The sequence below is a fragment of the Teleopsis dalmanni genome, chromosome X (assembly GCF_002237135.1).
Source record: "Teleopsis dalmanni isolate 2A chromosome X, ASM223713v2, whole genome shotgun sequence".
NCBI classification, from domain to species: Eukaryota; Metazoa; Arthropoda; class Insecta; order Diptera; family Diopsidae; genus Teleopsis; species Teleopsis dalmanni.
Window position 1 is genome coordinate 86,402,826 of NC_051848.1, and position 26,827 is coordinate 86,429,652.

Genomic DNA, 26,827 nt, shown 5'->3' on the forward strand with positions numbered 1-26,827 from the left:
CGTAAAACTAAGACGATACAATTCGCTGCAATATCAGAATAGTTGCCTAATGTGCACTAAATGCATATCACATTCCAATTTGTTGTCCAAAACTACTTTTACCAATAAATTTTTATAATTAGACGTGTTCTACATAGTCTACTAGTTGAACAGAGTAACTAATCGTTATATGTTGCGTTGGCTTCGCAAGAAACCACACGCAGTTTTGGAATGTTGCAATATTTTACTGGAATTTATTCCGAATATTATCATTCAAAAGCATTTAAATACACTTTTAATTAGCGTTTAAGCTTGAGTACGAGTAGCTAAAATTAATTACCAAGCTAATCAGTTCGGATTGAAGCGGTATTGGAACCGAAAAATCGAGCTCGTGCAGCGCCCCTATGCACCACACCTTGGCTGCCATAAAACCAGAAATAAGTTACGCTTTTATTTATGTTTTGTGTTGTGTTTTCAGTTTGAGTTTCAGTTTGGGTTTCAGCTTGAGTTGCTTTTGAAAGGCGACCTGGGAGTAGAAATGTATCTGTGACTTGCCGTAAATTTTTGTGTAAGTTTCCGATCAATAAATAAACATCCGAATGCAACTTTTCTATCAATCTTGTGCGCTAATCAGTACGACAATTTAAATGCCGATTATTGGCTAAGCGCACATTAAGCCGCACTAAGTCACATTAAGCTGCGCTTATCCCCTTAGCAACAATATTTCCACGTTGCGTGCTGTTGCTGCTGCTGCTGCTGGTGCTGTTGGTGTTGCTATCGCTTTGTGCGTGTAGTTATCGTTTATGGGTGTTCAGAAGAAAACCTTTTTTCCGAAATCGTTTCTATTTTATGTTATATATTTTGTATTTTGTATTTTGTAAATTTTATTATTTATTTTTTATTTTTTATTTAATTTTAGTTCAAACTGTTTTGTGTGCGCTTTAGTGTGGCTTATCTTGCATTAAAAATAAATAAAATTGCTTACGAAACAGAAATAAAAAAAATTAACAAATCGGTATTGTGACCATTTGAACTGGGTGTGAGCCCAATCGAAAAGCCAAGGTTCTCCGACTTAAGTGCCATTTCCATTGCCTTAACACTGTTTAGGCGGCGACATGCGTCGGCTTTGACTCGACGACATGGCCGGCCGTGTTGGAAGTCAGTGCAGAAGTCGCATGCGGCCGTGCATGCATTTCCAGGTGCGGTTTCGTTTAGCCAATGATTTGCATGTGCTTTCACATGTAAATTTCTGATTAAATTTCTATTTTAAATTAGACTTAAAATCGGATTTCTTCTACTTTTCTTTGTTAACGCGCTTAATGGCACTTTTGTTTATTATTATTATTGTTGTTGTTGCTGTTGTTGTTGTTGGTGTTACTTTTGTAGTTGTTACGATTATTGTTGCTAATATAATTTGTGGTTACAATTTGTTAACAATTGTAAGCTAAAAATGGCTTTGATTTACGATAACAAATAACAAAGTTTGATTTATGAATGTATGTTTTATTTTTTATATGAAAAGTGTTAAGTTAAAGAAGGCGTATTCAGTTTTAGATTGTATTTTTGTAAAAATATTAAATAAGAATTAGTCGATAAATTTAACTTCATTAAACTTCATATAAAAGAAGTTTGAATTAGCTCGTAAGAGAAAGTAAAGCCATTACTTCATTTCATCAGCCTCGATTTTCAACTGTTAGCACTGATTCGTCCCATGTTAGGTCTTGCTGTTATAGCCCAATTCGAAATAGACCTGGCATCAGGTCTATTTGAGTAAGCCATATTATCTAGACAAATTATTAGAAGTCATATTTATGTCATATTTTCATATATATATAACCATGTTTCACTTAGCAGCCGAAAAATACCTCGTTTAACGGCCAAGAAAAATTAAACAATTTATTTATAATATTATTTTGCTAAAGTATAGTATATATGAGTTGCTTCTGAGTAAATTATTAGTGTGCAGTCAAAATGCATATCAAAAAAAAGTGGCACTTTAGCAGCACTGAATCAAGAGGTGTGCTCAAGTGCAATTATTTATTTATGCATTGTGTTTTAATGTTAGCAAGTTGTTACAAGTTGTTTATACGTTATTAAAGGAAAAGCTGGTTTGAAGAATGGTTTCATACATATTTCTATTCAGAAGTTAAAACATATTTAGAGAAGAAGAATTTATCTGCTTAACCTCTACTTCCTTTAGATATAGCGCCATGACACCCAATAAGCCGTTTTGCAATTTGTCTAAAAATCAAAGTGCAGTTTTTGCCGAAAGATACCACGGCTTTACTCCAGCCAATGGATCAAGATGCTATATACACTTTTAAAACGCATTATCAACAAAAACTTTTCAAATACTCATACAAGTAACAGATAATTGCAGCGGCTAAAGAAGTGTCTGGAAAAGCCACAACATTAAAGATGGCATAGCAAATATACATCAATCGTAGAAGGAAATAGGAACAATCGTGTTATCTCTGAATTAATTTTGCAATTCTTTATGGTCAGAATGCGTCGACAGAATATAAATAATGATGGTGTTAAAACTGCGGTTTAACAGGCTGGTTTGTAGATTACATTATAGATGATGTCAGTCAACTTTTGAGAAATGACAGAGAACAGCTTAGGAATGAAAAACTATTGCCGCTAGATGGTTCAGAAGACTTCGATGAGGAAAAGGCTATCATATCAGATAATAGTGCTGAATTAACATCCCAAAGTTTGAAGAAGTGTTTTGATAAAATTGATTAAGTACTCTGTGACTCACAGCAAAATTGCAAATTTATTTCCCTAACAAAGCTCAGACGTTCCCAAAAAAGTTAATGAAGCTATGTAATCATAAAAAAAGTTCTAAAAGTGCAACATAAAAAGTCAAACATTTGTTAGCTGTTTTCTTAAGCAATCATGAAGATTGTGGCATTGCGATTAACGGGTCTATTGTGCCCTCTTTTGAGCTTTGAGTAGGTCTTTAGGCTCTGTTTCGTTAATAAAAAATAGTATACAACCTACTTTCAAGAGTTTTATTGCCTCTTCCGATTTAGTGATAAAATACAAATTTTTTTCTTTTTTTTGAAGTCGTTATATATACGTTTTTTTTTCTTTTGGAACCAGTTTAATTAATATCCATACACACATTTTTGGAACGAGTTAAGGCCATTAACCGAGATATGGTGGTTTTAGTCTCCTTGTAAGAGTAAATACAATAAATTAATGGTTGTGTAAATAAAAAAGAACGTTTTCTCGCCTTTCTTGTTATTTTAACTTAGGTAACACAAAAGGTACCTAGGTTTCAAAATAACTTTTCCTCGCAGGTGCAGTCCTATGTAATGAAGAACGGGTTGAAACGCATAACAGTGTGAGATTTTAAAAACCTGAAATCACACCGATGTTCGATGATTAGTCCTTTTAGAATCTGTGTTAGGTTATTTCGTCAAGAGGTTGTGCTTATAACGAACGTATATTTTCTTATATTAGCGTTAGTTATATTTCTTCTGTTGTGTCGAGATGCCTTGTGGTGATCCTGTTATTAATTGTGTACTTAGGTGTAATTCTAAATGTTCTTTCTGTTTATGCAATTGGGATGGTGCTTTGTGCATTATGTTTTCTTGCCATCTACTCTTAAATGTGTGAAGTTCTAACCTTTACTGCCATTCTTTATGTGAATTAAAGATTTTAGCAAATTTTTGATCCGTCGTCTATCTGTCTAGCAATTTTTTTATCTATCTTCTCATCTAACTATATCTTTACCTTTCTTTTTAGCAAGCTATCTATAATCTACATCTGTGCGTTTATTTATTTATTTAGCTATGTATAAGTGTATAAGTGTAAATGTACATTATTATTATTATTAAAAAGAAGGGATCGTGCAGAGCTACCTAAAATATCTATTGTGCACTTAGTCGGGTAAGAGTATTCCTTCAAGTCCGATTTCTTTAATGAAATGATGACAGTATGACATCATATATCATATAGGTTCTATAATGACAGTATAGAACCTTTAAAATCAACTCTTTCAAAAATAGCTGATTAATGAAAATATTTAGAGTGTAGCCAATAACAAATGTCGACCATTTAAATATGTCTAAAATTTTTGATGTCCTTTAAAGTACTAAAAGTACATATGTACTTATGTTACAAGCACAAACCATCGATTTACATGTCTATATTGACGTACAAAGGGAAAAAGGGAAATAGAGTTGCATGGCATAGAAAACAATTATAATGCAATTATTGAAGTAAATTTAATAATGAATATTAAAAAACATTAAAATGTGAGCAATACATTGTCACTTGTAAACATTATCAGAAATAATGCTTTATCTATCAGTTTCACTATTTCAATTTCCGCTTAGATAATTTATGCGATATCGGCGTCTATGTCCCCACACGCCAACAAATTTACAAACTATAATTATTTAAATGTGTATGTACGAATCCTGGATATTTTATCCTGGCTGATAAAATGTGTACAATAGTTTCCAAACACACTAATTATAATCGAGCAAACAATATCGCAGTCGTATTCATGCCACATAAAATGATTATTACTGCAATGATGGTTACTACTCCAGTAACCAGTAAGTAAAAATTCCATATAATTACTAAAAATCACATAATTACTCTTATTAACTATAACAACGCCACCACAAAAACGACACTACACCCAGCAAAATCATCAATAAAACGACTAGAAATAGAATTTTTTTCAGTGTATTATGGTAAGTGTATGACCTTTCATGTATTAATTTTGTAGTATTTCATCGGCTGCGGTTAATTTGTAACTAAAAGTGTGGCAAGCCCACGTATACTGCGCGTGTCCTCCAGCTGGAGGCACTTACGCAGCACCAGACGCGTTACTATATATCTGCTTTTATGAGTGTTATTGTTAATTTATTTTAAATAAATAATTGCTATAAATTAATTTTAACAATAAACGCTGCTCATATCCTTTTCGAGTCCACAAACAAAACTGTTCAATTAATAATAAATAATGTGTAAGATGCAATCAATAACAGGCAGCTGAGCGGTTGCACTGCAGCGACGGCAGCAGCTCAGATGCAACTCAGATACCCGAGGAGTCAAACGTTTAAATGCTAGTGCAACAACGTACGACAAATGCATGTGTGTGCAACTACGAGTGCGAGTTCGCGCCTATTTCCCGTCACACATACGCACTGGTGGACTCACCCCACCGTAATGTACGACATTAATTCATTTAAACAACAAATTTTAACCGAAACCTGCTGAAGCGCGGACATTACTTGGCACGGCTCGTATGTCCTGCAGGCATTTTAATTACTGAAATTACTTCCGTTTTTCGGCTCTTTCGGGCTGTTTCGGGCTGTTACGGACTGTTTATATAGAAAAAATGCAGGCGAGTTGACAATATGCGATGATATATGCATACACATATAGGCATTCATATAAAATATAAATAAAATATTCATAGCGGATGGAAGGACTTAAAATTTTTTCGCATGTGAACAGAGAAATAAGTGCATGTATCGGATTGTGTTGACAGGAGTATTCAAGCATTTGGCTCTGAAAGTGTTTGATTAACTGCATTTACAATACTTTTGGTTGAAAAGTCACACAACTCCACAATTAAGAAATTAAAGTATCTTTTTTCAGTTCATTTGTAATGCAAGGCAGTCTTTGAAAGAGACAACGAAATTTGAGAAAAATTCTTTTTATGATTTTCTAAATCGGTAAAGCACACTTTCTTTAAAACAAGTGTTTGGGGGAAGCCCAACTCTGTTAGCATCTGTTGGAGACTTCATATATCAAAATGTTTAGTAATATAATGTTGCGCCTTTTCCGAGTTAGTGCATCTGGGCACTTTTACTCTTTGATAGCTGGGGAGTTTCTGCAGAGTCCTACCCATCTCACTGACTAATTCGAGTATTCCTCATAAGCTTTATGCTTATGCAATGACTGATCTAAGATCTGCGTACCGCCCTGTGTGGTTAGTAATTACTCTGAGATTAAATAGTGCATAGCATTTTATTTTTCGCATATAGCTTCAGAGCTCCGTTCCTTATGTATTTTTTGATCAGGTTATTGGCTTGTTTGCTAGACTTACTAGACTTGTATAGCTTTCAAGTCTAGTCAACAATCGAATTTATTTGAACGAAACTTACAGTCTTTCGCATGAAAGCCAAAATCTCACGCATCAAGAATTTTATGATAGCAAAGTCAGGCAGGCGCAAAAAACGTGACTTAAAGTCGCATCTGTTTTCAAATAGCCGATTCTTCTAAGACATATCTATTTTGTTTATAATCAGTCAATTATATGTTTTACTGGTGGAAAACACGTTACCGTAGTTAAACGAATGAACCAGATATTTAAGGTGTCGAGGCCAGTTGGGACTACTTTGATTATAACTCCGTATCTGTTTTCAGACAGCCGATTCTTCAGCCGATTTTCAAACCGCCGATCTATTTAGTTGATATGGTCATGTAGGCCATTATCATCAAATTAAATAATCAGCCAATTATATGTTCTACTGGTGAAAAGCAGGTGTCGCGATCAGTAGGGACTTCTTTGATTATAACCCAATTTGGCTTAATGAGCGTAATTGCCATTAAATCCAGCTGCCAGTTGCTTGTCGTGACAATTCCTTACACATTGTCAAGAGAATTTACAAGAAGACAATGTTTTAGTCGCTACTTGACAATTTATCTTTCTTCGTCTTTTCATTAAGATTGATTCTAGCGTAGGTCTCAATAATATCAATCTTCGTTTAGAAGATAGTGTTCTGTAGCATATTCTAATAAGTTATGTTAAGATCAATTATGTTAAATAAGTTATGTTAAAAAAGTTGTGTTAAGAAAGTTATGTTAAGAAAGCTATGTGAATGTTGAATAGTTACGTTAAGTATTCTAGATTAAGGAAGTTGAGTTATATAAAATAATTTCATTATATGGGACTAAAAGTCCTCAGAGAAAGGTATATAAGCAGAAAAAATTTGAATAAAGTTATCAGATGAAATCGATCTTCAGACTTTAACCGACAGCAATATCTTGCTCCCTTAGCGAGAATTCTGCTAAAAACAAGAATGTCTTGCTCTCTTAAGGAGAACTCTTATTGTTTGGATATTCTGCTTAATTAGCGAAAATCTTAATACATTGAAATTTATAGGTAAATATTGATACAGCTTGAGTGAGGTTCTGGTAGAGCAACTAAAGACTCTGCTATTCTTCAGGTTAGGAACATTAAAAATAATTGCATTTTTTATGTAAAGCATTTTAGTAGTTTTCTTCGTACTTTTCCTGTAGTCCAGTTTCTTGTCTGATGTCCTCTTGTCCTCTTGATATTACTACATTTCTAAAACCGATTATGTCTAAGTTTCTGTCAAAGTCCAACAAAATCGTGTTGGCATTTTTGTACACAATTTTTAATACCTTTTAGTGCTTTTGTCGCCTTTTGTCGCAGTTTGTCATTCGGCAAGCAAGCACGGAAAATCAGAAATCGCCGCCGCATTAAAAAGCTGCGTGAGATTTCCACAGAAGGTGCACACACAACACACAGCGCACAACACAAAGCACAAAGCAAAGGGACACTTGAACCGCATGGACGGATGCATGAACCAACATACACACATATTCGCGCACAGCCGAAACCGAAGCCGATACCGAAACCGAAGCCGAAGCTTCGCACAAATGTACAAAGAAAAAAAGAACAATGCTTTGTAGTGAACAGAAGAGAATTCTGCACTGGACACTGTTCCCTGTGTGTATGTTTGGATGTGTGCATGCATGTGTGTGTGTTGGCATGTATGTTGTGCCATAAACATTCAAAATAAAACGTTTTTACTCATAAAGCATAGGTATGTGGGTAGAAGCGTTTTTGAATTCCTTTTTCCGTTACTTTCATTACACAATTACACATAATAAGCGTGCAGACATGCAAACCTTTTTGTGTTATTCTTGTCATTTCTGCACATTGTGGTTGCTGCTCTTGTCCTGTTTGTTTATAACTTGCAGTTGTTACTGTTGCTGCCGCTGCTGCCATTGCTGCCGCTGCTGTTGTTGCAATTGTGTCGTTGCCGGGGTTTGCTGGGGTTGCCACTATTATTGGTAGGGTTGTTCACTTTCATGTTTCATGTTTGCATGCGATTTTATTGCGTGTCATCAAGCAAAATCCAAAACAAATGAGTACAGTTTTTATGAACTTTTACTTGTACAAATTCTTTTTTGAGAACAAACAAAAAAAAAACAAAACAAATTAATTTTTTTCCGTGCTTATTCTTTTCACTTCGTTTTTAATTTTTTTCATTTGCTACTTTATCAGTTGAAAAATATTTCCTTCTCTTTCCTTCTCCTATTGTCTTATTGTTGTATTGTTGAAAAAAGTTTTATTATTCTTAGTCCTTGCAGCGCTTGCATAACCGGTCTTGCGGTTGATATGTGCTAAAGCGAAAATGGGGGTCGTCGGAAATTGCATGACACAGAAATGTGTAAAAATTGCACATAAAATCCAACATTAAAATATTAGCAGACATAAAGAATTGCTGTGGGTTGAGGTAAGGGGCTAACGGGCTAACGGGCTAAGGGGCTAAGGATATGATAAAACTCTACTATATACCACTGTTATGGCTCATCCACAGTGACCTTTCATTGTGCGATATAAACACCATAAATAGCTTAGGGTCAGCTTAAATTTCATGAGTGTTAATATGAGTGTTTATTTTTGAAATTCTTACCAATAAGAATACTCTTTGGAAAAAGTTTTTTAATTTATTTAGTATGGTGTGTGTTTTATTTATTAAGAATATAACAAACTTGCCACTATTTCAGGCACACGAAAACTTAATTTGACATTGAATATATTTTCCACAACGACTGCCGTTAAATGCGCCAACCACAAATGCCACTGAAGATAATTTAAACTATTTATGAATTTTCTGTAATTTAATATGGTGCAGTTCTTCTTTTTCTAATCGCTCTTCCTCATACTCTCTCTTACACTGGTATTTATTTCTACTGCAGTCTAGCAACAATGGTGGCAGCAGTTTGTCGCTCATTTGTCTTCATCAAATCCGTGGCAAAAACATATGTCGCAACGTCTAGTGTTACACCCCATTTTTTGATTTGGATTTGAATTTGGTTCAATTTGGGCGGTACGTAAAACTCTGCTGCTATTATTAATATGATTATTGTTGTTGTTGCCCCGGTTATAATAGCTTTCTTGTACTTCCTTAAAATACTCATGTTTGCATTTTGTATAAGTCACTAATTTCAATTTCAATTTAATACATTTCTTTGTAGAGGGCATTGTCTCTTATAGTATACCAAAAGGTGTGCAACGTGGCATGGAAGTTGACCTATCAGATAAGACTTACGATGGTTTCGAGCAAGGAGATCGCTACGTTGATGGTTTGGGACAATTAGTCGATGGACAGAAAGGCAAAGATAATTTTCGCACCGATATACATGGTTTCGGCAAAGGTAAGACGAATATAAAAATTTATTTTATTAATACATATGTTTATGAAAGATATTTCTCATTTTCTATAAAAAAATTAAATGAAATAAATAGAAAATTGTTCAAAACATGTTAAACAAAATAAAAAGATATACGTATATTCAGAAAAGTGATAAAATAAAGTAAAATGAAATCAAATTATGTCAATAATAGTAGTTGCAAATTAATATACTTTTTTAAATGGCTTGATGTTTAAAAGATATGTTAAACACCACTGCTCAATTAATGACTCTGACAGACATCCAAAGTATAATTCTTACAAGGTTGATTTCAAAATCAAATGTATTCGCTTAATATTAATACCCAAACACCATATTGTACTTAAGTTACTGAATACACTAAATGCTACTAAATACAAAAACACACTAAATACACAAGAACTCTCTATCTAATAGATAGCCGCTACAGAAAGCTACAATATTCTCCACCAAAAAATGCTTCTAGCCCACAGGTTATATGTCATATTTCCTATTTGATACAGTTTCTTTTTCTATTATATTCACCAAAATCTGAAATCAGTTCCATTGAGTAGGGATATCTTACTTAGTTGTTTGGACTAAGCAACGTTTTAGTTGGGTGGTTTCGCGTCAATAGTGAGTTCTTTGGATTTTCACGCCACTAAATTGTGTACCAATGTGTTCCAAATAATTTCGGCAGTATTTACATAGGTAGTAATTATATAAAATAGATACCCAACCCAAACAAATAACACAAAAAATAAATTTCTTTAATAAAATCTTTTGGAGAAATTCCTTTCACCCGCTCATATCAGGACATTAGATAGTGATGTGAATAATTAAACTATCTTTCACTTTTCGCTGTAGATTTTTATATTTTTACACTCAATTACTTAACCTCAACCTTAAAGTAAAAATATGTTACTTAAATATGTTTTTTTTTGTGTAATTTTTCATTTACTAATTTTGTTTCCTTAACCCTTTTATGCTTTAATAATTAAGTTATGTCTTTGGCAAGTAAAAGGAAAGTTTTCTTTATTACCCTCGAAACTTTTTTTAAATGTTTCGAGAGGAAATCTTTGAAACAGAGAATTGAAACAGTAACTCAAGCATTTTTCTATTGAAAAAAAGTGAAAAGTAAAGAAAATCAAAATAAAACAAAATTAGAAATGTAAATGGAAAAAATAGTAAAAGAAATGATGTACCTACTTCATTAAAACTGATTAGTCTCAAATAATTACAAAACTTTTCCATAAGTTTTAAATGAACTTTTACACGTCCATTTTCTTACCCTGAAGAAATTTTTTGAGTTATTGAGGCGGCAGCAGTAAAAACAATTTTGCAGCTGCCTAAAAGAAGGCTTAACTACAATCCAATTACCAACCAACCAACTAACAAATATATCAACCAACAGACAGACAGACAGACAGACAGACAGACAGTTAGACACCCAGATAGAGAAACAGACGGAGAGACAGTTATACAGATCGACAAATAGACAGACATACGCTCATACTTATTGCTGACAAAGGAAACGCTTTGCTTTGCATACGCTTCCGGTACGCCAATCGCAACGAAACAACATCGCAGCAAAAGTATGGTATTTTAAAAAGGCAATAGAAACAGTTGTGTGGCGGTAATGGCAGGCAGCATTGGCGGCACTGGCAGCACTGACAGCACCGGCAACACTGGTAGCGGCATTGAGCAAATATTGGGAAATTAAAAACTTTTGCGCAAATAAATAATTTCCTCATCAATAAGCAAAATAAATAATTTTTCACAACAATAACAACAACAATAACAACAACAGTAACATCAATAACAATAACAACCTAGAAATCAAATAAACAAGCAAAACGAAACAACAAAATGTAAATATTATGCATATTTTATAATTTATGGCAACACTGGCACTTACTGCTTTCTTGCAATTCGCATACTTCTGTGCTTTGGTTTTTATTCTGGAAGTCGTGTGTAGTCGAGTGAAGGGTCTCAACTATTTTGCGAGGACTTAACTTGGAAAACTTTTGCGTGCATTATGTGGCATAGAATGGAGTAATTTTTCGTCATACCCAATATTTTGGCAATTCGCCAATAATCGAAAATTATTGAAAACTTTACATTTTAAGTAGAAAACTTTCTGATTATGGTACAAACTCTACAACAACAAACATACAAAAACTGTAATGATATAAGTAACTAACAAAAAAAAGTCAAGTTGGCTTTCTGATTTCAAGAGTACGACTCTTACCCTCAGTAACATACACACAAACAGAAACATACTGATTTGCTACCGATTATATTGGAGTTGGAATATTTTCAGACAGGCAAATGTTGAGACAAACAGAGTAATAAAGAAACTTTATACAAAGAAATTCGTAAAAGTCTATGCCGATTGCACGATACTCAGAAAAATATGCAATTTTGCCGCCAGAAGACGTTTAAATGCCAAACTAGAAGTTCAGACGGCAATCGGATATAGAACCGCATAGATTTCATAGTTAAATTAAAGCACTTTAAGCACAAAACTGTAAAAAAATATGCACGAAATCGATATACATATTAACTTCCATTAAGTATCGAGGGGAAGGACGTCTAGTCCAGAAAGTTTATGTAAATGAAATGAAACAGTGGAAATGTTTGAAACATAGACGTTCGCAATTTAGCCCCAGCAAAATGAACTTGTACGGAAAGCGAAATAGAAATGAACATTGTATATGTACGAGTAGACGCTCCACACCCATTTGCCATATTGATTTTCAGTGTTGCCCATTTCGTGCCCTTCCTCCAACACGTTTCGGGCGCCTCATACCCAATGTCTCGTGTCTCTATTTTGTTTGTTTGGGCGCCGTGTTTAAGCAGAAATTTGAATTTCTTTTCATTGTTTGGCATTGGCGGGAAAATACATCATTTTACATCATTTTAGCCTTTATAATATATATTTTGCTCTTTGCTTTATCCTTTCTATTTTTTTTTTTCGGAATACATACATATACATATATTTTTATTTTTTTTTGTTTTTTTTTTTTTGTTTTTGTATAGTCATTCTATGCAATCCCGTCAACTCTAGTCCTGCTTAATATTGCATGACTTTGTATGTTTTTGGGGAATTATTATTATTATTCCCTAAAAAGGAAAAATGGGGACAAAATAGAGTTATGCATTGAAGTTATTTGTTTTCTATGTATAGCAAAGGTTTTTTAACTCTAACGCGTCCCCATCCTCTGTGCTCCCTAGCAAACCCCTGCCGTGCACTCAAATACTCTTTAGAATTTTTCAAGCCGAACTGGAAGGTATCAGACTTTTCCTTCTACTACTAATGATACGACTTAGCAGTTTGAGCAGAGTACTTACGGAGTACGTGCAGTTTGACGAGGGTAGCTACTACACAAAACTAGAACCAAGGCTGGCGCTTATGCAAATAAAAGGTTTAAATGTCGCGCATTTGGTAAATTATAAGTAGACTTTCGTTTGCATGTACGAGTTTATTAATATGAACATATATCTATGTAGATATGTATGTAACTCGGATAGCAACAAATTATCAAAAAACCTATTGGCATGAGTTGGGAATAGCGGCAATAGCGGCAGTCATTCTTATGCTAAAACTTTTTTATTGTCCATTTGAATATTTATTTCTATTTTTTATGTCGCTTTTTTTCGTGTTTTGTTCTCTGTTTTCCACTCACCATTTGTGTTTACTTTTGTGTCCATAAAAATTGACAATTTTATGTGAAAAAATATAAAAAATCGCTGCGTTCACCAAATTCCGATTCTTGACATTGCATTCCAATGAGTAGTAAAAACTTGAGTGCAGTTATGTCAAAAACGACATAAAATCATGGACACGGACGCCTAGTGTGCAGAGTGGGGAGTGGGACACGGAGTTACTCATAATCCTTATTATTATTAAAAACGGACAAATTCCAAAATACAGTGCAAAATATGAAAAATTCAGTATTGATTTATTGCCGCTGTGAGACAAATAAAGATAGAAATTAGTCAATGGAAGTATTTAGAGATACTGGGACAGAAAGATTACAGCGATGCAATTTTTCGAGAGAAGAGGATATAGAAAATACTAGAATATATATTAAATTGTAATATATAATCTGAGAATTTCTATAACGAATATTTTATTTTAAGACTATAAATATTAAACAAGTTTCAGAGAAGTAGCCAGTGTACACAGATAAGGAACATAATTTTCCTTTATAAGGAACTTTACTATTTAGGTGAAATTTTAACCGATCTATGAATTTAGCAGTGAACAATCTTTCTGATCATTCATTTTGCTAAAAAACACTATATACTTTATATATATTTCATTTATTTTTAATAACAAATAAGCAATTAAGAGCTTCTCTATACCTTTTGTTTTTGTTTCTTTTCAGGCTATGAATGGATTGGTTGGCGCAATGATACTCCTGGTCTCTTGGGTAAACCAGTTGAAATAATATTTGAGTTCGACACAGTACGTAATTTTAGCGCCATTATTCTACATACAAACAATATGTTCGCCAAGGATGTTCAGGTAATCATGGAACTTACACATATAGAGTTATTATATACAGCAATCGTCCAATTAAACGAAAAACTGCTTATATAGTCCATTTGTCAACTGAAAAACTAGTTAAACTAGTTGCTTATAAAAATTATTTTTATTCCTATTGATTTCTGATTTAATTTTCGCCAAGTTTGAAGGAATTTAAATTCTAGTCCCCATATAATTAGTTTTTTATGTAGAAGCAGGACCTGATCCTATTTGGAATGGTTCAGATATGCGGCTATAAATATTTTTCTCAGCTACTGCTTTTAATTTGTTTATAATTCTAATATTTTCTTATCTTTATTTAAAGATACTTTTATTTTATCGGATATTATATTGTTATTGTCTATTCTCTTATTACAGGTGTTTGTACATGCTAAGGTTTACTTTAGTATTGGTGGACGCTATTATTCCACTGAACCTGTAGTATTCTCTTACATGCCTGATACTATAATGGATCATGCCAGAGATGTCACCATAAAATTGCATCACAGAGAGGGCAAATTTCTTAAAATCAACTTGTACTTCGCTGTTAAATGGATTATGCTATCTGAAATCTCATTTATATCAGGTAAATTTTATTAAATGTATCAATTTCAAAGAAATTCAATCAGGATCTTAAGAAATGTGATCTTGAAAGTAATTAAGTTTTGTGTGGCAAAATAAAAAATATCGGTCATGATATTTCATGATAGATCATGATATTTCATGATAGATCATGATATTTCATGATAGATCATGATATTTCGTGATAGATCATGATATTTCATGATAGATATTTCTGTATAAATACTCAAATATATGTAGTACATTAAGACCGAAAAGTTTTCGGAAATTCTCATTTAAAATTCGCGCGCTGTATATTTTCCGATATTTTAAGTTTATGTAGTTTGGCAGCACTGTCCTTAATTACTATGCCAAAAATGAGCGCGATCTGTCAGACAGTTCGTTTACGGCAGCTGTTGAAACCAGTTCACCTCAGTAGGGCGTTGCGAAAAAAACAATGGAAAAAAATATTGAACAAAGAGTTTGCATCAAATTTTGTGTTTCGAACGAAATTTCGTGTGCAGAATCGTTGCGAATGCTACAAAAGGCTTATGGGGAATCAGTTTTATCGAAAACTCAAGTTTATGAGTGGTACAAAGCCTTCCAGGACGGTCGTACGACCGTCGAAGACATTTCGCAACGCACTACTGAGGTGAACTGGTTTCAACAGCTGCCGTAAACGAACTGTCTGACAGATCGAGCTCATTTTTGGCATAGTAATTAAGGACAGTGCTGCCAAACTACATAAACTTAAAATATCGAAAAATATACAGCGCGCGAATTTTAAATGAGAATTTCCGAAAACTTTTCAGTCTTAATGTATATATGGAAGGTAGTAGTGGTATAATATGCTTTTTAGTTGTATATATTTCCACCTTATTTTGTCGTATTTGCTTTAAATTCTATTGGCATGAAAATTCCAGTATTCTGATATTTGCTTGTTTCCTAGAACCGTCAAGTGACTAACAACATAATACCTAATTATTGCAATTATATATATCATAACTATCTTGTCTCAATTCAGTGGACAATGTGTACGCAGAATATTTATACATAAACGATAAACAACTCAGTAAATTTACAAAAAATTTAATAAATTCATCAATATCATTTACTGAAGTAATAAAATCAGTCATCAAAACTGTTCTCATTAGGCGTACGTTTGTGTTATGTTAATATATTTCATACTAAAATTAATTTTTTACATATAAACAAATTTCTATAGTAAACAAGACAACATCGTTGATGTTGCAAATATGTTGTTTTTCGATTGTACATATTTTTTGCGTTTGAATCGTTGCAAAAACAATGTCCTTATACTTTTCCCAACTCAACTCAAATGCCTTTATTATACAGAGGGATATGTAAGTGTGTTAAAAAATATGTGAGAAAGAGATTAAGGATATGGATCAGTTCTTTTAAGTTCTTGCACAGTATTTTGTTAATCCATCTTAAGAAAATCACCTCTACTTAAGAAACCAGATAATCTTATTTCTATATATGTATATAAATTACTAAAACTTAATATTTAACTACGTTTCTTGTATATATATCGATGCTATCTACTCTAATTTTTATCTAATTATGTTTATCGATGCACCAGAGTCCAAATTTTTTTTATCTTTTCATATTTTGTGAACAAATTAAATACACGAAATCATTGCTTACTGTATTGCAATCTGTCGGAACAACTACAGAGATGGAGATACTTGCATATCCTTCCTATTTGATATTTAAATCTATTTTATAATAGTTCTTAAAACCTAATGTTCTGTTCAATATCAATTTATGTATTTCTATATTAAATTTTCTCTACTTAGGAGCGCGCAGGGTTTGCAGGGTTCGCAGGACTTGTACGCACAAATCTCAAAATCAAAAGCCAAGAAATCATTGCGAAATGATTTTCTATACTTTTTTCTTCATTGTGTTCACTTGAAATGCAATCACTTGAAAAATATTCAATTTTTCTTATTCAATTTTTTAAATGAAAAAGGATTTGTTTCTTTTTTTCTTTCTGATATTATATTTACCTTAAATTTGTCTTTATTGCATTTGAATAAAAATTATTTTCAGCTTCATTTCACTTTCAAGTGTTACACTAGGGAAATGCATTTATATATATATATATATTTGTATATATAGATATAAGAAAATGTCTATATCTGCACAGCTAGAAATGCGTAGTGCAGCAAATGGAAAGGATATGCATATGTAAGCGTTTAGGAAGCAGAAACCTGAAAGCATTTTGCCTTGCCTCATAACATAGCAACAAACTTAAACTATAAAAAGTAATATATATATTTGTTTATTTATATGTATATATTCGTATACAAACAAATATATACGAGAAGAGAAAAAATCGTAAAGCAAGTACATCAAAATGGCAATAAAATGCCCAAAGGTCCTGACAAATGCTACTCGAACAATGGTAACATCATCGACAGTAAAAAACCTACGAGCATTTGTATCTGAAAACAAAAACAAAATGATAAGTAAAAAAAGATACAGAAATAAACAATCTCGTTTAGTACAAGTAAAATGCATTGCTGCAAAATTACCTTTTCACAATGCAATTTTCTACTACTATCCGATATGAGTTCACGGATACAAATGTGCCGCAATTGTGTTTCACATGTGGAGCCACATACATTCTATTTCTACCGAGTATCCACGGACGGCACGAATAGTAGTACTTTGTTGCTTATTTTGATTAAATTATATAGCAAAATGTCGGAAAAAGTATATGAGTATATAAAAATGCAAAAAATGAAATGGCATTCATGGAGAGTTAAAGGGTTAAACAAAATTAAAGTCAAGTCAAATGTGCAGATTTTTATTTTCAAACAAGAAGCGTCTGCATATTGAAGCAGCTCGTTTGCATTGTAGACAGGCATTGGACTCGAACCCAATTTCGTTGAGTGCCATAGGTTATGGCACAGAATGCAAGTGCATTGTATGTACATCTAGTGCAATTCTCATGACTTTCAAAGAATTTGCTACTTAAATACACGTATTTGCTTTAAAACTGCTCTAATTAAGCACCACAAGTTTGTGGTGCACAGCTGAAAATCTGCTGTAGCCTGTCATCCTGGAAAAGTGTGTAAAATTTCACATTCCGATATGACGCTCTAATATGTTAATATTACCTACGAGTAGTAAAGAAGGATACAAAAATAGTGTATCCTTTTTTTTCATCAGTTTTACATATACAATACAGTCCATGGACTGCGGTGCGCATTTGGTTGCTATAACATTTTATGCACTCATTGGCGTACAATAACAGTCGTAAATATTCTATATGAACCCACAGAAAAATATAATGAAGCAACAACATGCAAGTGTGCGAATATCCTTTTCATGCTTATGAAATCGTTTTTATTGTACATATTAGAAAATGCCCCTCTCATGCTCTAAACGACTTTGGTTTGGCGTACAATCAAGTGTATGAACATCCCACCATCGCACCATCCCATCATCCCATCATACCATCAAACCAACATCTCACAGACTACATGTTCTACCGAGTACTCAACTTAGTTGTAGGTAATTGGTATATTTACTTTTCTGAATTGTGCTCGTGCCCAAGGGCTTCGGTTACATTAGCCATTGTATAAGCATAAATGTCAAGTATATTGAGTTTAACATAAAAGTTTCTGCACAATTTGCATATCAATACATTAAATTAAATTTAAATTTATAAGAAGGATAAGTAACACAATACACAATACAAGTTATTAGAATTTAATGGCAGAAAATATATGGCACAATGGGGCAACACCAGCACAATAGGATGTCCTAAGCTGATTTCTTAGCAATCGATATGGTTGGAGAGTAGTTGGGTGCACAATAGGCGAGATTCTTAGCTACCCGTGAATGGACTAACAATTCCCCAATCAAGCAAGGAAAGCTTTTTGCGAAATAGTTAGACGAAATCATTAGGTGCACGCGTTAGACACTTGACTCAATTCATACTACAATTTTTAAGTAATTCTGGAAAGTTAAACGCAATTGTTACTCAAGCTTCTATTAAAAGTTATGAAAAAGAAATAATAGGATCTCCATTCAAGCGGTGACCATACAGTATGAGATGAACAACTTTTTGAATTTATTTTAAGGAACCTTTGACTCAAATATATTTGAATTGATATAAGACTTGGACTTGACTTGATCAATTTCGCAGAAATTTTTTGTAAAGTTGGCCATTCTACTTTGAGTTGGTTAGGATCCAAATAAATATTTCTAATAGTAAATTTAATATGAAGACTTTTGTTGGAACTTGTTAAATTACATTAGTGCTTGATAAGATGTAGTAGTTCTGCAAAATTAACAAGACAGTAACTACTTACTGGGTGTGAGCTATGTGTGAGTTATGTGTGAAAAATAAAATGTATCAAAATTCAAAAATTATCATATAAATCATATAAATGATAATAAAAGACTAGGATCGGGTAGCAGATCTGACTAATTTCAAAATCGATTGTTTGTAGAAAAGTCTATATTATTATTTAAGTAGACACTTAAAATACAGCTTGGTTTTTCCCGTCACAAATTGCTAATAAAAACTGACATATTTATAGTAATAAAATTTAGCAATGATTTTCAGGTTCGGACCTCAACTCGGTCAAAATCATCGATTGAGTTTAACATGAAGCTGTGATATAGTGAATTAAAGAGTTGAGTTTGTGGAATTAGACAAAAAAGAGAAATAAATATTTGAAGAAATAAGATTGAAAATAAGACTTCAAATAAAATCAAACTAATTATATTGAATGACCGATAATGTCTTTACGGCTTTTATTATCAAATTTATTTATTTACGTTTGGTCCTTATTTGATGTCGACATTTTATCTCCGCAGGAAAGAATAAAATCTTTTAAGTGTTCTAAATCAATTTTCCTAATAATATTGCTCTTTTCGAAAAGACATTCACAGTATTTTTTTGTATTTAAATCATGACGAAACAATTTTCACTTATGTGGGCCATTGAAACTACTTCAATTCCTACCAAATCTCTTAAGACTTGATTTCAAGTGCGTACCTCACGAAGTCATGTTAAACTGTTGGCTCCAAAATAAAATTCGTGTCATATTTCGTGGAAATATTATTTTTAAATTCTTAAAAAAAAAAATAAAAATAAAATGAAAATAAATTTTACAAAAATAAATAAATAGAAATGTAAGATAAAAGTGCGAAACAAAACAAAAAAAGTGCTGCAATCATTTTGAACGATTTGTCACGCACAGCAGCAGCAATTTCAATTTCAAAAGCAGCTGTTATCCTTTTGTTCTCACGCAGGATAACTAAAAATACAAGGGAAAACACAAAAAAAAAAGTGAAGAACAGCAAAACACAGCAAATTGAAGTAAAAAAATTGAGTGGTGAAGCGCTCGTATGAGCTGCTAACAGCGCAAAAACCGCTTGAAAACTTAAAAAATATTTAAACACAAAAGAAAATTTCATAAATAACAGCAAACCAAACAAATAACAAAGCAAACCACAGCAAAGTGAAGGCCTACATAGGACACACTTTGGAAAAAAAAAATCAAAAAAACCAAATGAAATAATTCCAACCAGTAAAAAGAGTTGCGTACTTGTATCTCAAAGCCTCACAGCCTTACAGGCTCACAAGCAGGACACGTCGCAATGAGGAAAGGAGAATACCGACAATCTACCTACCTAATTCAGTACGAGAGCCTGCAGTGCAGTCCGTAAAAGTATTTAACCCTAATTTGTAAGATGCCCAGGAACAAAACAGACAAACCGAGCGTACTTACGGGTATAACGAAACGAAACTGTCGACAATGCGAACTCGTAGTTGTTATTGCGTCGTAGATACTCGCCGAGAAGTTAGAAAGTAACAACGTGTTAAGTACTATGAAGCGGTCTCATAGAATAAAAATGCGCGGTACTAGCCATAGCGCCGTTAGGATACTAAGTTGATTTTGGCAGTAGTTCCCATTAGTTTTGTCTAAACCTACAAAAATATGATTCTGGTCAAATGAATTGCAATATTTAACTAGATATATATTCTGTCTAAACAGTATCCAGAATTATCACATGAAACATAAAAGTTCAGCATTTGTTTTGTCTCCTTCCAAGTAGATCCTTTGAGTGCAATGCAACTCAGTACTTGATTTAATCCTACAAATATCATTCTACAAAATCTCAAAAAGATGTTCGTATCGTTTGGTGCATAGGTACAAATGCTCAAGAATTTCAATGGTGGATCTACAAGAGACATATGTAAGTATACGATTGTAACAGGTAACGAATCATGGATATAAGCGTATAAGCTGGAACAGCAGAAAGCAACCGTTAACTGTTGGGGAAGCACTTCGATACAAATGACCACTAGTTTTTTCGGGAAAACTGGTCATTTGGCAACTATACGAGTACCATTACAGAAATGTAAAAGCGTCAATTTCGATTGGTGTACAATCATTTGTTACAACCAACCGAAAGTCTTGAGTGAAATACGGAAAACAAACAAGCGCCGTCGGCTCATTGTCTATCTTCATCAAGACAATGTAAGTGCTCACACATCTCGTCTAACAACCGATTATTTGAGATGAGAATTCAAAAAATCGCATTGTTGGGTCAATGACTCCTTCTAGATTCCCGAACGTCAAGAATAAATTCCGCGGACAATCGACAATCGACAAAATCGACAAAACTATGTTTTGAAAGTGTCGCAAGTTAGTATTAAGTTAGTATTTGACCCTACAATATAAAACTAATGGTCCTCTCTGACATACTCAATAGAGCTTCAAATATATAGTTTACTGCTCTCTCAACAAGAATAACTGGTTTTAAATGCATATACCATAACACCAAGTGGTCCAATGTGTGACAACTGAATGTACCGGTTGAAAAATGTAGCTCACCGCTGTAATTAGTTGCATATACGTAAGCAGTTAAAAATAACAAAACGATGGCATTGTGAGAAAATAGGAAAGAATTAAATAAATAAAATTAAATGCGAAAGGAAAAAATCTTCGTCCTCGCTTAGAATTCTGTCTATTGTTTGCGGGAGCCTTTGTTGCTGGTTGCTGGTTGCTGTACGCTGTACGCTGTGTGCCGCTGAAGTTGCATTCAGTGAGTTAAATGTGCCACGAAACATTTTAATTATTTTAAACGTTTCAGGACACAAGATACGCATAACAAGCGAAACTCGTAACAACGACAATTACAATGACATCAGCAGTGATACTCGCACGTAGAAGAAGAGAAGTTGTATGAACTACAGACGAGCGTTAGGTTTGAGGCTCAGCCACTTGCAGATACTGACTACAGATAGCGAGATATATTGCGGAGAGTGGCATGATTTATGGCAGTTACTAAATGAAAACAGCTGGCAATTATATAAATGCTAACAATAATTACGTCATTTAGTTATTGCAACAATAACACAATTTCGCGAGACCAAGAAAAAAATTACTACTTACCACAAATGCTTTGGACAGTCCTGCGACCATTGAACGTTGTCGCGAGTAATGAGTAGCGAGTAGCGAGTAATGGGTAGCAAGTAGTATGTGATGAGTAGTGAGTAAGCAACAATCAACGAGTGGCAATCAAGCGGGCAAATATTCGGCTTTCGCCACTTACAGCACCACAGCACCACAGCACCCGGAATGCTTTGTTTATCTGCTAAAATATTTGGACTGGCATTTCAATTGGTATCTGGGTCGGTATTGCTGCAGGAATTTAGGTTAGCATTGTGGCAAAGGTAGCGCGGGCGGGCAAAAGCAAACGACAATTCGAATTGCGTAACCATTAACCATGAAAGCAAAGTGTTTGCTAGGAAATAATAGCAAAAAAAGGACATTTGGTTAATGTTTCTGCTAAGAAGGATAAAAAAATTTAAGAATCCTTACACAAAGTCGACTAAACAAGATCAAAAGAAATTGTGTTAATGCTTCTCTGTGCTTTACTGTTGTTGCTGTTGCTGTTGTTGTCGTTGTTCTCCACATTTATTTTATATTTACGGGCTCGCAAACATTTTTGATTGAAAAGGATTAAAAGCAACAGCAAAAGTGGGTGTTTTGATTTGAAAGCTGCCTGAATTAAAATGTGTTCTCGAAGTCTGTTAAAATCCTTTCAGTTAACCAAAAAAAAAAAAAATACAAGAAATTAAAATAAAACATTTTGAAATGGGTTCTTAAAATGTTTTGTGGTTTGCTTGAAAAATTAAGATATTAATACTGAAAACAATGAAAAGTGTGCTTTATAGCTACACAAAATTATGCAGAAGCTTAGGACTTACGACTTACGACTTGTACGACAAACAATAATTACTATAGGTAAATTTTTATCTACACAATATACAACACTGTAGTTGAGTTAGTTAAGTTGGCATTACTGTTATGTTATATCTTGTTAAGTCTGTCTTATAAAGAAGGTCACACACATTCTAATGATCATTTTCTGTAATTATTTGATAATTATTGGTGTGAAATATACAATATAATTAACGCAAATGCAAAGTACACAAATATTAATTCACAAATAAATACCCTTCATTACCTCCAACCGCTATTCAGAAATGAAAATCTCAATGCTAAGAACAGCAAACTGATATATAACCAAAAAATTCGTCCGTCACTTCTATATGGTTACGTAGGGTGTAGCAAAGCTTCAAACACTACTATTCACCAGCTAAAAATTGCACAAAGCCAGGATCTGAGAAAACTTTTCATAGTTCCATGGTACATTAGGACGAATGACATCCTCAGGGACATCAAGATTTATCCCATCAAAAAATACATAAAGGATAGAGTCTTGAAATTATTTGCGAAAACTGACAGACTTACCAACACCGCGTCATCAAATCTCAGAATGATTTGGCTCCTTGGGGAGGTATGCAGATCTGAGGTCAATTATTGCTTAGTCTGATGAAATGATAAATAATAATGCAGTCAAGGCGTAGAGAGTGGTTTTGAAGAAACCTCGCAGTTAGTAGCGAGTAAAAGTGTTAAAGTGCACTGACTTAATCATCATCATATCATCATAACTCCGGGTATTGTTCTAGAAAATTGCTTGCAAAACAAAGGCAAAGAATTCCTAAATAAAATTCTGAGTAAATGAAAAGAAAAATTAATATTAAATCTTAAATTAAGTGCTTCGTCTATTGCCAAAATTGAGTTTTAGAAAATGCTAATTATAACGGACGAACTGCCTGGAACAAGCCGTCACTTTTGTCATAAGTGAGAAAAATTGCAAAATCCGCTTCCAGTTTACCAAAAGTCACCTGCACAAGGTTAGTTCTTTCCGAAATGTTAGTTCTTTCAGTACTTTTTGCCGTTGAAAGTAAATTTAATCTCTCTGCTTCAGATGACAAATCATATTTGTGGAACTCATACTGACTCTCCAAAAAGACAATTTAAGTGGCATAGTTAAACATAGTGGTGGACAGGACTAATTCTTTGTGCGTTTGTTAAGTTATTAATATTTTTTTGCCACTTGTAAAATTGAACAGAATATAAAATAACAAAGAGTTGGGTAATATCCCCTTACGAACAAAAAAATATCTGAAACTAGAAACTAGAAAATATAACAAAATTTAGTTATAGTATCTGAATTTGCTAATATCTAAGAGTCCTGATGTGCAACCGTTCAGTACCCACTAAAAAATTATGACAAAACCACATCTGGTGATTTAACATTATTAAACAACCAAACAACAACAATTTAGTGGGCCCAAATTATATTCATAAGTATGATAAGTACAACCGATTACATATATTCATATTTTTAAAAGATTTCTTGAAACTCTAAATACTCAACAATTTAATATATTAAACAAATCACTAAAAAAGTATGCGATAAGCCTTTATATAAGTTTTTAAAAGTGCTCCGTTTAAAATAGTGCTTGTATATAGCTTTTGGCTAACTGTTACAGCACTTTTTTAATTTAGTTACACATTGTGTTGAAATAAAACAACACAAAAGTTTTCATTGCCTAATCATATGGTATTGTGCATTCCAATCAAGCTGGCTAGCTTTGTGTTAAGTATCAGACTCTCTGCGGGAAATATCATAAAAATTAAATGCAATTTCTTAGCTGCATTTAACGATTGCTTCGAAAAAATGCACTCCGCAGTAATCTCCGCAGTAATGTAATATGCATCTCATCCAATATGCACCTCAATTGTGAGTGGTGCATTGTTAAGTATTTTTTTATGGAACTCCAATGCATTTGATGCGAAACAAAAGAAGCACGAAATCCATAAGATTTAACGCATCATTAAGTGCGTATGTGCCATTAGAGCGGAAGTGATGCTTAAACTCTTTAATTTTATGTTTTCATAATGAATATAATATCGTTCCTTTATAACCGTGTAGGTATATGTATATATAATATATATTAACGGATTGTGTGTGCTCCTGCGTTCGGATTAAAAACAAAAGAAAAGGTGTTACCACACGCCACAAATGCACATTTAAGCACTTAACACGTAAATGGACCCTTCAAGCACAACCCTAAGCTGTCAGTAAGCAAGAAGCAAATTGAGGGTTTACAGAATTCAGAATATAGAATACCAAAAGCCAAAAATAAAACAATAAGTAATACATATGTGAGATATATAGCATATATGCGATATACAAACGTATTTTATTTCATGACATTCACGAACTGAACTCATTTCGGTGAACAGTGCCGCAACGGGTATTAATTTCCGAAATTCATTCCCGTTCGAAAACGTCACATATGCATTTCGAAATGTTCCTCACTGAGATCGAATTAAATAATTTCCTGGAAATTCAGTAGAACTGAAGAAAGTAATTAAAAATTTTAGTTATTTTAATAAGAAGGTATGCAGGGGCAAGTTTCATCCGTACACTTGGCTGATTCTTAAGAACATTCTTTGGGGTGCCTGCCGTGCGTACACGTAATCCCTGTACTGAAGGAGGAAAAGATATCAAACGAGTCCGAAGGTGTTGTGCGCAATTTGTAGTACCACGAAATTAAATCAAAATGATTCATTGTCATTTATGTGATTTCAGTTTTTTGTTTTAGTGTTCACCCTAAAATCAGAGCATTTTTGTAATGCCTCATTAAATGCTTACTAATCCTTTAAGTATGGGAATTTATCAAATAGAAACATTTTCTGTGCATGTACCGCTCGTTGAAGCACTTTTCCACCTGAGTATCTGTGAGTTTGTCTGCTTGAGTGTTTAGACAGAACACACGACGTTGATGTGAGATGTAGAAGCAGTTCTTTCCAAAAAAAAGATCATTTTCAATTATAAATAGAAAACAGTTGGGTGCATATTTACATATCTTAAAATATTATTAATAGCAGAAAAAAATTGATAATTGAAATTAGAAGAAGTGCTTACAACCAATTTTTTCAACTCTTCTGTCTTTGAAATATGCCGTACCGTGTACTGGGCAATTTGTATTTCATGCATAATAAGTTCATCAAATCTACTTGTCACGTAAATGTTTACAATAACTATAAACTGTTTAAATATAAACTGTTTAAGCGAAATTTAAAATAAATCAAATTGTGATCGAATGACGAATTACTAGCTATACGCTAGCTATATTAGCTATCAGCTAAAGCTACAGTTTTATTATATTGCATCGATTATCTGAAAATAACTATTATTAGAGCGGAAAGTGAAAAGTAACATAATAAGTGTTGGTGGTTGTATACTGCACTGAACCATTTCGTTTGTGATGCTTCTCAACAAGTATTCTTCAATAGAGAAAGTTCTACAGATTGCAGATCGTATGCCTTGTATTATGTTTAAGTTAAGCGGCTTCAAAGAAAACCTCCTTTGTAAACATTAGTTGTTGTACTTTTTTCAAATTATTTTATAATTATATACTATTAATTATATACTATTTTATACTATTCATACAGCACTTACAAAAATTATAGAATTTTACTAGTACATCTTACTTAATAGCTTTAATAACTGCAGAGAGGTCTCAACTATTCTACAATTGAATTGTGTAGTAAGCTACGTTCGATGTCATTTTGGATTGTAATTTCATGCCTATTGCATATTTTCTTTCGTTAATGAAAGATTAGGAATACATTTTTTCCCAGCAGATGTGTTGTAAGAATCCCGAAACTGCATTCATGCAGAAATATCGGAATTCCGCTGCAAGTATTTTACCAGATTATATGTGTAGTATTTTGTTTTTGAGAACTTAGGCCGTGTGCGAGTTCGAGTAAATTGATGGTAAATTGATGGAAATAGTAAATAGTACGTTGTATGACCGCAGCGAGTGTTGGTATTTACTACAATTTCGAGTAGGGTAAATTAGTAAAATATCGAAAAATATACAGCGCGCGAATT

General features: G+C 33.3%; 1 pseudogene; it reads left to right on the forward strand.

Moving 5' to 3' along the window:
- Positions 1-26,827, forward strand: part of LOC119689938 — a 97,619-nt pseudogene that overhangs the window by 62,766 nt on the left and 8,026 nt on the right.